Genomic DNA, 10,140 nt, shown 5'->3' with positions numbered 1-10,140 from the left:
TTATTAAACATATCTACTCACAAACAGACTCTCTCTCTCTCTCTCTCTTCCCTCTCTCTCTCTCTCTCTCTCTCTCTCTCTCTCTCTCTCCTATTAGATTAATGTGGCCAATTAGATTTGATCATAAAAAAATAATTAAAGATTTCAGGTTGCTAGAAACATGCGTCATTTTGTTTTGGTTACCCTTTTGAGGTAAGGCACATCATTTGAATAAATGGACATGAAATATATATTATTTAGTCGACACCGCAGGTCACTTTGCGATACCTGAAGTACAAAATGGCTGGCAAATGGTTTAATTAATCGAGGCTGCGTTTATTAAAGGGTAAACAAACTTGAGCTTTACTTCGTAAAAGTATAAGTTACTCCTTATGCCACGCCATAACTTCATCGTAACTTTACCGTCTCCACCTATTAAGAAGTTTATCTTCTCTGGCAACTTCTTGCAGCTTATCACTCTCCCATCGTCTATCTAAACAGTTTTTGCTTCTTGAGTGAAGAGACACCAGTAACAAAGGCAGTCAAATGACTTTTTCCAGCCCTGGCCCGTTTCATCAACTTCTTATATCAGTTATTTCATCTCTGTGAAAATTCTGTGATTTTAGGTCAACGAAAACTTTAGCTTTCAGCCAAGTGAAAGGAAGCAGAAGCTGGAAAAGGTCATTTGACAGCCTTTGTTACTGGTGTCTCTTCACTCACGAAGTAAAGACTGTTTAGTTAGACGATGGGCGAGTGATAAGCTGCAAGAAGTTGCCAGAGAAGATAAACTTCTTAATAGGTGGGGACGGTAAAGTTACGATGAAGTTATGGCGTGGCATAAGGAGTAACTTATACTTTTGCGAAGTAAAGCTCAAGTATGTTTACCCTTTATTAACTGTAGCCCTGATTAATTAAACCATTTGCCAGCCATTTTGTACTTCAGGTATCGCAAAGTGACCTGCGGTGTCGACAAAATTATGTATTTTTCATGTCCATTTATTCAAATGATGTGCCTTACCTCAAAAGGATAACCAGAACAGAATGACGCTTGTTTCTAGCAACCTGAAATCTTTAATTATTTTTTATGATCAAATCTAATTGGCACATTATCTTAATAGGAGAGAGAGAGAGAGAGAGAGAGAGAGAGAGAGAGAGAGAGAGTCTGTTTGTGAGTACATATGTTTAATAAGAAAGCTTACGAAAAACAGTGGAAGGATATACAAAAAAGAAAAATGCACGACAGCTTAAGTTTTTGAACTAGGCTACTAATTTGAAAAGTTTCCATACTACCGTTATCACTCAAGCGTGTCTGTTGCTGTAAATAATGATCAGATGGTCACTTCAACTTGTACGATTCATATTCAAGTAATAATAATAATCCAATAATAATAATATTTTGTAGAAGACCTCTTTTTAGGCAATTACTGTATCTAAATACTAAGAATGTAATATTATATGGAAGAGCTGAAACAGATATATATCCCTTTGGTCTCTGTAAGTAAAAAAATAAAATAAAAAGCAGCCCGTATAAACAACTTAATCTTATGCCTACGTAGCTCCCAATCAATCGTTCTTGCTAACTTTAAACTTGCAAAAACCAAAGTCTCTCGGTCTCTAAGTTTTTTTTTTTTCTTTGTATTTAGGAAACAAAATGTTCAGAACGATTACTTACATATCTGTGTGCGTGTGTGTGTGGAGAGAGAGAGAAGAGAGAGAGAAGAAAGAGAGAGAGAGGAGAAGACGAGAGAGAGAGAGAAGGAGAGGAGAGAGAGAGAGCGAGAGAGAAACGTAAATTCGTAAGAGATTGTAGTTCATTCTAAATTAGACTGACCTGGTTTCATGACGAGTATTTGCTTCTAAACAGCCTTAAAATTGAATATGAAATGTAGCCTCGTAATTGCTTTGGTCTTTAGAAGAGATTTGTCCTAGATATCAGTTGGTGCTTTTATTACTGGTCTTATGCCAACACGCTTTTGGTTCTTCAAGCACTATGTAACTATCAGTTAATATTCGAAATTTTTAGAAAGCTCTTTGCGTCGAATTACCGTAGATGGCCAGCTGATAGAATTCCAACTAGGGCTACAGCAGCAGTAGTGATAACAAGACTATTCATTTTAAAACGAAAGTCAAAGAATATCTAAGGTATTAAACCTATGTAATACTTGAGAAAAATAGTTATTTCAAATCAGTACCTACTAAGAATCCCTAATGAAATATATATTGGAAGCTAAGGCATCCATAAGTTCGAGGATGTAAATTTTGGGTAATTTAGTAAAGCTACAGCGGGTTACTGACGAAGGCAACGGTTAAACATATGAGCATTATCTGGAGAACATGAATCCTGGAGGCGAAGAAGTAAGGGAAAAGTAAATTAATTCAAAATGAAAAATCACAGAACTTTTGTTTCTGAAAACATTTTAAATGTGATAGGAAAGCAAAAGTTATCAAGAACATTGAAGGTCTGGCGCATGCAAGTCAAAGGCGGCCTGGGAGAAACTCCCGATGAAAATGGTGCTGCCGAATTGAAACAACCCACCAACCATTTAGTTCTCAATTGCTTTAAACACTCCACACAAGTCTGGCAACCTATATATTTGTTTTTAGTTTTATCAAGATTAGTCCAAGTTGTAAAATTGTACACTGGTATATCTATGTAATGACAAGCTACCGTAGATTTTATTTGTTCTATAGTATATAGTAGGCTACTTCAAAGAAGTTAAATATATCTTAGTTTTACCAGACCACTGAGCTGATTAACAGCTCTCCTAAGGCTGGCCCGAAGGATTAGATATGTTTACGTGACTAGGAACCAATTGGTTACCTAGCAACGGGACCTACAGCTTATTGTGGGATCCGAACCACATTATATTGAAAAATTAATTTCTAATCACCATAAAACAAATTCCTCTGGTTCTACATTGGCAGAGCGGGGTAATCGAACTCGGACTACCGAAATGGTAGGCGAGCACGTAAACCACTCGTCCAACGAGGAACTGCTACTTCTGAGGAACTTTGATTCATCTTCCCTCTAGATTTCTACAGCTCTGGATATTTTGATTTCAGATTATGCCACCTATTCAATAAACACATTATGTGTTAAGTGAAGTCCATTTAGAGATATTTTTCAGTGCTTACAATAGAAGTTCAGTGGTCATTCTTCCATTCTATTAGACACCATGCTATTAAATATTTCAGCTCAAAGTAAAGATTTACTCAAAACCAGTAAATTAGAAATAGTAACAGGAGTTAAACAACAAAACTAATTTTCAAATATTGATAACAGGTACATAAGAGACCACTTGTGGGTTTAAAAATTTTCAATAATCGTGCTGAAAATTGTACTTAGATTAGTTATTAACAATTGTTACTTGTGGAGGCAAGAGCGTTCAAATTTACATATGCATCATTTATAACAATTTATTGCAATCTCAGATCATTAATTAAACAGGTTTAACCATCGAATAAGTTATCAATGCCAGGCTCCATCAATGCCTGGGTTCAGGGCTCCAGTTCTCACATCAGCTCATCTTGGAAACCTCTTGTGAGGGGTAAAACCAACAAACGAATTCTTGACTAACCCAAGCAGTGCTTTCATTGCATTAAATATCCATTTCAGAAAGCCTATTCCGTAAATAGTCGACAACGCCCTTTAAAAAATGCAAGCGCATAACATAAGTTACAGATCGTATTTTGATGTTAACTTTGATGATTTCGCTTTAGATAATTATTTTTATCGCAATGATTAACTTGCAAATCCTCTGAGTAGAGCTTCCAGAAAAATGTCTAAGAAGTGCTTCCAAACAAGTAGTTGCATTGTTAGGAGTACTAAGCAAAAGAGCATATTGTATGGAATCTATACTGCTCGTTACATTATTGGCAATAATCTTAACTAGTCAAGTTAAAAAATTGGAATTATAAATTTGTTTAATTAGAACTGTAAAGAAAGTGGGCGCTATAATTGACGTCACACATAAAGTTACAAATCAAAATTAAGAGGGGCATTGTGGCTATTACAATTACAAGTGACATCTAATAATAAAATGTTAAGTATAAAATTTCAAAGGAATGTAATACCGCGATGTTAAGTTTTGTGTTGGAAAAAGCCTTATGTCCTTATACGTAGTACAGATTCTTAGAGCAACTTGAATTAATTGCTAAAACTAACCTTACGTAAACTTACAACTTTCATTTTCTTATCGCTGAATCTCATTTTCAAGTTCCGAATACGCAGTTAAGTTACTTTACTGAACAGTACAATGAATAAAAACAGAAAAACCAAAGTTCGAAAATTTTGAAAGTTCCAGTTACGCTAATTTTTAAATCCTAAAAAAGTTAAAGTATTTAACTTGTAACATCTACACTTCTAGGTATAAGGCATGAGAGGCGCCTCAACCCCTAGTAAGAAAATTGTTGTTTCTCAGGAAACTCAGTTTCTCACCTCCAGTTTTAATAAACCAACCTTGAAGAGCATACATTCCATTTTTCCAGCCGTATGGGTACAATAGTATTCTTTAGCTTAAGTTTTTCACTAAAGTGTCCTATTTCTCATTTTGACCGGAATTTCACTTTCAAATGTATTTATTTTCCGTAATTTTTCCCCTAACAATCTTGATTAACCATGACTTTTTGTAATTCACCAGGATTTACATCGAACTGAAAGGAAACTGGAAATAGCTTTCTGCTCCAGGAGATATATGGTCTTTTGAACCTCTAACAACAGGACATTTTAACTGCTGATCTTATAAGGGAAGTTATGTCCGTTATTATGACGTAGCAATGTACACATATTTCGTGACTCATTATATCAAGCATGTCATAATAATAGTTATCTAGTCGCTGAATATATCCTTAAATCGCTCGAATTTGGACACAGAAATTCTAACATTGCTGACTACAATACCATCCTCTGATTCCGAGACTGATTTTATATCTGACGACGAGGAAGAAAGATGTATTTTACACGTTGAAAGCTCATCTGCATCTGATGAAGAAGCCGATGATGATAATGAAGACACATTGCAAAGTGGGTATACTGTTGATGAAGAAGAAAATGAAGTACACGGGGAATGATTCATGGAGCATATTATTTGAAGAGGTGTATGCGACAATAAGTATTTTGCTACCCGAGGAATTACTGCTGAAGGACAGTCAGTATAACACTTTTAAAAAAATAGATAAATAAAATCTTGGGGACCGCCATTTATCCGTCAACCAATGTAAGAAATGGCTTTAGAGAAATTATGCGATTTCTTAGATTTGATGGCAGGTCAACAAGATCCATTCGATTACTGACTGATAGATTTGCGTTGATTTCTGAAGTTTTGGACAGATTTATCAAAAACTCTATGCTATAGATCACCCGAGAATATAATAGTGGATAAGCAGTTATACAAAATGTAGGTTCCCATTCATGCAGCATATGCCAGTTCAGTATTAAATTTTGGTTGGATGCTGTTGTAAAATAAAAATACGTGCTCATTGGATTTTCATATCTTGGTAAAGACCACAGTCGTCTTGCAAATCAACCAATCTCCGAATATGCTGCACTGAAATTAACAAAACCATAGATGGGAAAAGAGAGAAGCGTGGCAACGGATGATTTTTTCACTTCATTAAAACTATCGGAAAAAGGACAGGCTACAAACACGTCTTGTGGGGTACGGTAAATCCTATTCGAATGGAGATTCCCACATGCATCAAACAATTCTCATGACAACCTGTACAGTAGACTACTATGAGATTCAGGGTCTCTGTAAAACGGTCTTTTGGACTTTGCTCCTTGTCAAAGCATCGGATGTAGCTGAAAGTTGACATATGTATATTTTACAACCACACACAAATTTTGTCAGCATTATCAATAGCCTAAACCCGATAGTTTTGATTTTTATAGAGTAAAAATGATCTAGCCGACGCCATGGCCAATGATTACGAGCCAAGAGTCGAAAAACATTCATTACGTAAGCAAGGTAAACTAACACTTTTTGACTAAATGTTGCCCCGCCCATCCTCCAGACAGAAATGCCATCGGCTCTGAAACCCAAAGACTTTATGAATGGCGGAACGATACATAGATGTGGGTTGGGTATCAGTGCTAGCGTAGTAATACTACTGTAGCAGTAGTGCCGCAACAGTATAGCAGTAATAAACATGAATTAAACGTTTAGACCAACTGCTGGGATCCTTGAGGATCATTTAGCACTTCTTACAACTACTCGAGAAATTAGTTTTTATAGCCAGAAGTTAAATTTTCTAATCCAACAATGCCCATGGTAGCCTTCAGTGTTATCCTGAATTATAACGAGGCGAAAGTGGGTGGAGCCTCATGAAGTCACCATTCTAACGATAATTATTGGTGAAGGTTTAAAGCCAATATACGGTACCGGCTATTTTTTTTTCAGTAAATAGGTAGATAGCCAATAAATTAAAAATGCATGACATTCTATATAGCAGTTATCAAATCAAAGCTTGTCGTACTAGTTTTTGGTTTTTGGTAATTACCAAACTATTCCCTACATCTTGACAATCTGATTGTGACCTATAAAGTAGACTGTAATTTCTTTGGAAACTTATTTTGGGAGTTAGACTAATAATCGAAGTGTTTTTGTATTTATTAACATATTTTGTTGGTTTGTTCATTATGACAATTATCAGTGGGGAGGTTCCAGAGTTCATAAAGGTGTACTGCTTTGCTTGTATTTAAATTTGTATGTCATTGTTGCCAGAGGTTTAGCTTTCGTTACGTATAGCCAATCATCCATCGAGAAAGAGGGAAGAAATGATGTCATAAGTTACGTAACGAGTGCGTTCGAAACCTTTTCTCTGAATAAGTTGGCCCGTCTTCAAAAAAGGTCACTTTTACATTATAAGTACCAAATTTATTCAACCTACGTAGTGCAGAATACACTCAAAATTTATGTGTTGATATAATATGTATTCTGAATAAGCGTTATATTTATGAAATGCATAGATAAAAAGTTATTGTACACCAGTAAAGCAGCTTCACGATAATGGCCCATTCAAGTATTTTTTTATAATATACTTGGCCTAGCTGGCATCGATGCATCAGCTCTTATTCAGCTGTATCAGAGTAACTGCCCTAAGGTGGTTTGCCAATCTTGTTTAACAACTTAGTTGCACTGACTAAATATTTTGTCATAATTGCATTACAATTATGACAAAATAGATTCTAAAAGTGAAACGATTGATTTTGGCTGAAGGACAAGACAACATCGTGACTCATTAAGAAAAGGTGATGAAAACAATGCCATCTTTCAACAGACAAAGTATTAATCATATTGTTAGCCTGGACAAAAAGAAAAATATAAAGTTTGTTAATAACACTGAAAAAAGAAAACTTCTAGAATCTATTTTAGTCCAAAATGTTGACACTATGGATATATATAAGAGTAATTTTAAACTGGACCTTTTCTGTAATGTAATTATGACAAAACATGTAGTTAGTGTAACTAAGTTGTTAAACAATATTGGCAAATCATCTTAGGGCAGTTACTCTGATACATCTCTATACTTGTATGTTGGCATTTTTTTTACCTTGACCTATGTTTTCAGTTTTTTTAACTTTTATTTTTCTTTCTGAAAGAGGGAAAGAATGTACTTCCCGAAAACTCAAATAGAAACTTTCAATTTTTCCAAATTCTAGTGGGCTTCCTACAACATAATATTTTAGTCTAAGGATACATGAATATAAACTTTGCCACACACACACACACACATACTCACACACATACACACACACACACACACACACACACACACACACACACACACACATATATATATATATATATATAATATATATATATATATATACATATATATATATATATGAATATATATATATATATATATATATATATATATATATATATATATATATATATATATATGCCCACACACACCTGTATATCGCGTTTACGAGTCGTAAACATTGCAAGAAATTGTCAGCAGAAATATGTATATAGATACGTATTTCTGCTGATAATTTCTGGTAAAGTTTACGACTTGTAAACGTGATATACAGGTGCTAAAACAATTTTTTGCCAAGGCATATTTTTTTTTTTTTTTTGCTTTGGAGAGGCCACTGCAACCGAACGAGGTCGTCAAAGGCATTAGCTAAGGGCACACGAGGAGGGAAAGAAGTTTATTGAAAAAAGTATGTTACGTGCTAAGAAGACTAAAAGAACCGAGAAAGAACAGGAACGAAGTTCTAAAAACATTCCAAATATGTTGCTTAAAGAAAAAAGCCCAACACAAAAGGGATGAGGGAAAATGGGTGAACTAAACTCTGACAAAAATATGAAATGTAACGAAAGGGGGACACGAGGAACAATTGCGCGGAAGTGACATGGGGAATGTAAAACCCGAGAGATTTAAATGATGAGAATGGAAAACAGACGAAAAGTTGTAACCAAGCAAATACTGCTCCTGTAAGTGGAGTCCGTAAATCTACAATATTTTTACCATCGGTCCCTCACACTCTCATACCCTCGCTAAAAGTCCTGTTTTTACTCTGAATGGGAATTCGCGTAAAAGCTTGTAAATACCCGCCTTTTTAGAAAGCATTTCTTTCACATCAACGACAAAACACAAATAAAGAAAGTCAATTGTTCCATAGAGTTCACAAACACAATTTCTCAAGAACACATTACCAGGAATAGAGCAGAGATGAAAAAGTGCACAGTGGTTGTGTGCGTGAGAATTTTGCTAATGTCTAACATGTTCAACATAGATTACAAAAGACAATTAAACTATATATATTTTGATATGGTAAAAGCAGAGATGAGGTGAAAGAAATGTCCATTCACATAAGCTAATGTAGCTTTTGATAACCATTTAAAATCCCTAGATATTGTTTTTTTTTTTTTTTTTTTTTTTTTTTTTACTTGGTTTGATGTTTGTGAGTGGGTGGGTGGGTGTGAGAGAGAAAGACAAAAAAATATAGAATAACTTGATGTATTGAGTAATATAATGAAATGAAAAGCTCTCTTCGCTTATCTGTTTATCTTACTCTGTTTGTCTGATTTTAATTTACAAATTCTCCAGATTTAAGTAACTCTCAACGGAAATCAAAATGTACTCGTGGAATAACACGGGGAAACGACCTTTGACCTGTTATACATCCCCTTGACATCAAGGTAGCGCAATTTACCTTTAAGATGTTCAGTTTGACTGTTAGAGAACTAAAACGCGCACATATTTACCCATAACAGCTCCTAGTGAACCCACTGATGACATAAAATATGTGTCAAACTAGCGAAGAATGCGATACTTCGAAAAGTATAACTACCTATGGGAATATTTACCTACCTAGGTCAGTGTATTTAGTGACCCAAGAGAAACTGTTGGTGATTGACCTCCGTCCCTCTATATTCAGCACTTTATTGGCTGTAGAAGGAATTCTGTTAAATCAGTCCGTATGAAATAGTGATTGAAATACTCCCGAGCACATTTCGGCGAGAATTCTGTCATCGGTTTATAGGAACCCGTAAATTTCATTCCATTCAGACAGAGATTCGTGTTTAATTATCCTAGACGACACAGATTCTTATTATCTGGCCACTTTTAATGGCCATAAAAAAGGGGCCCTAAGTAGAGGTTTAGGAAGTGAATCAGGGAAGAGAAAGACTGAAACAAAAAAAATTTCAAGAAAGTTTTACAAAGAAAATTCTAGGAAGAAAATAAAGATGTACAATATTCAACAGTTCATAAGAGACAGTCTATACAAGAAAGAAGAAGAGTTAGATAGAACAGAACCGTTTCACTCTTATGATTAGTATTTGACAGATAAGTTAACACAAAACGCCCATTGGTCATCATATGCAGAAGCATATACATTATCATATGTCATTTTTAAGTGTTATTTATACAGACATTCTTCTTATGTCACTTGTTTCTTTTTCTTACTTACCTGTTAGTATTAAATTTATCCATATTTAAATAGCGATGAGTGTAGAATTTTGTCTCATGCTAAATGGAAGTGTTTCATTTACTAACAGGCTCCATAAACTTCCACTTCTTTCACTCCGCCTCTCATTGTCTACCATCTCTACGAGAAGCCACAATTCCCGAGCCTCCCCTTCTTACCAAAGGAAGGAAATCCGGAGGGATGAAATTTACTTTAATGTAGAAACTAAACAAAGT

This window comes from Macrobrachium nipponense, chromosome 12 (genome assembly GCF_015104395.2).
Source record: "Macrobrachium nipponense isolate FS-2020 chromosome 12, ASM1510439v2, whole genome shotgun sequence".
In the NCBI taxonomy this organism is placed as follows: Eukaryota; Metazoa; Arthropoda; class Malacostraca; order Decapoda; family Palaemonidae; genus Macrobrachium; species Macrobrachium nipponense.
This window is presented reverse-complemented; position numbering follows the sequence as displayed.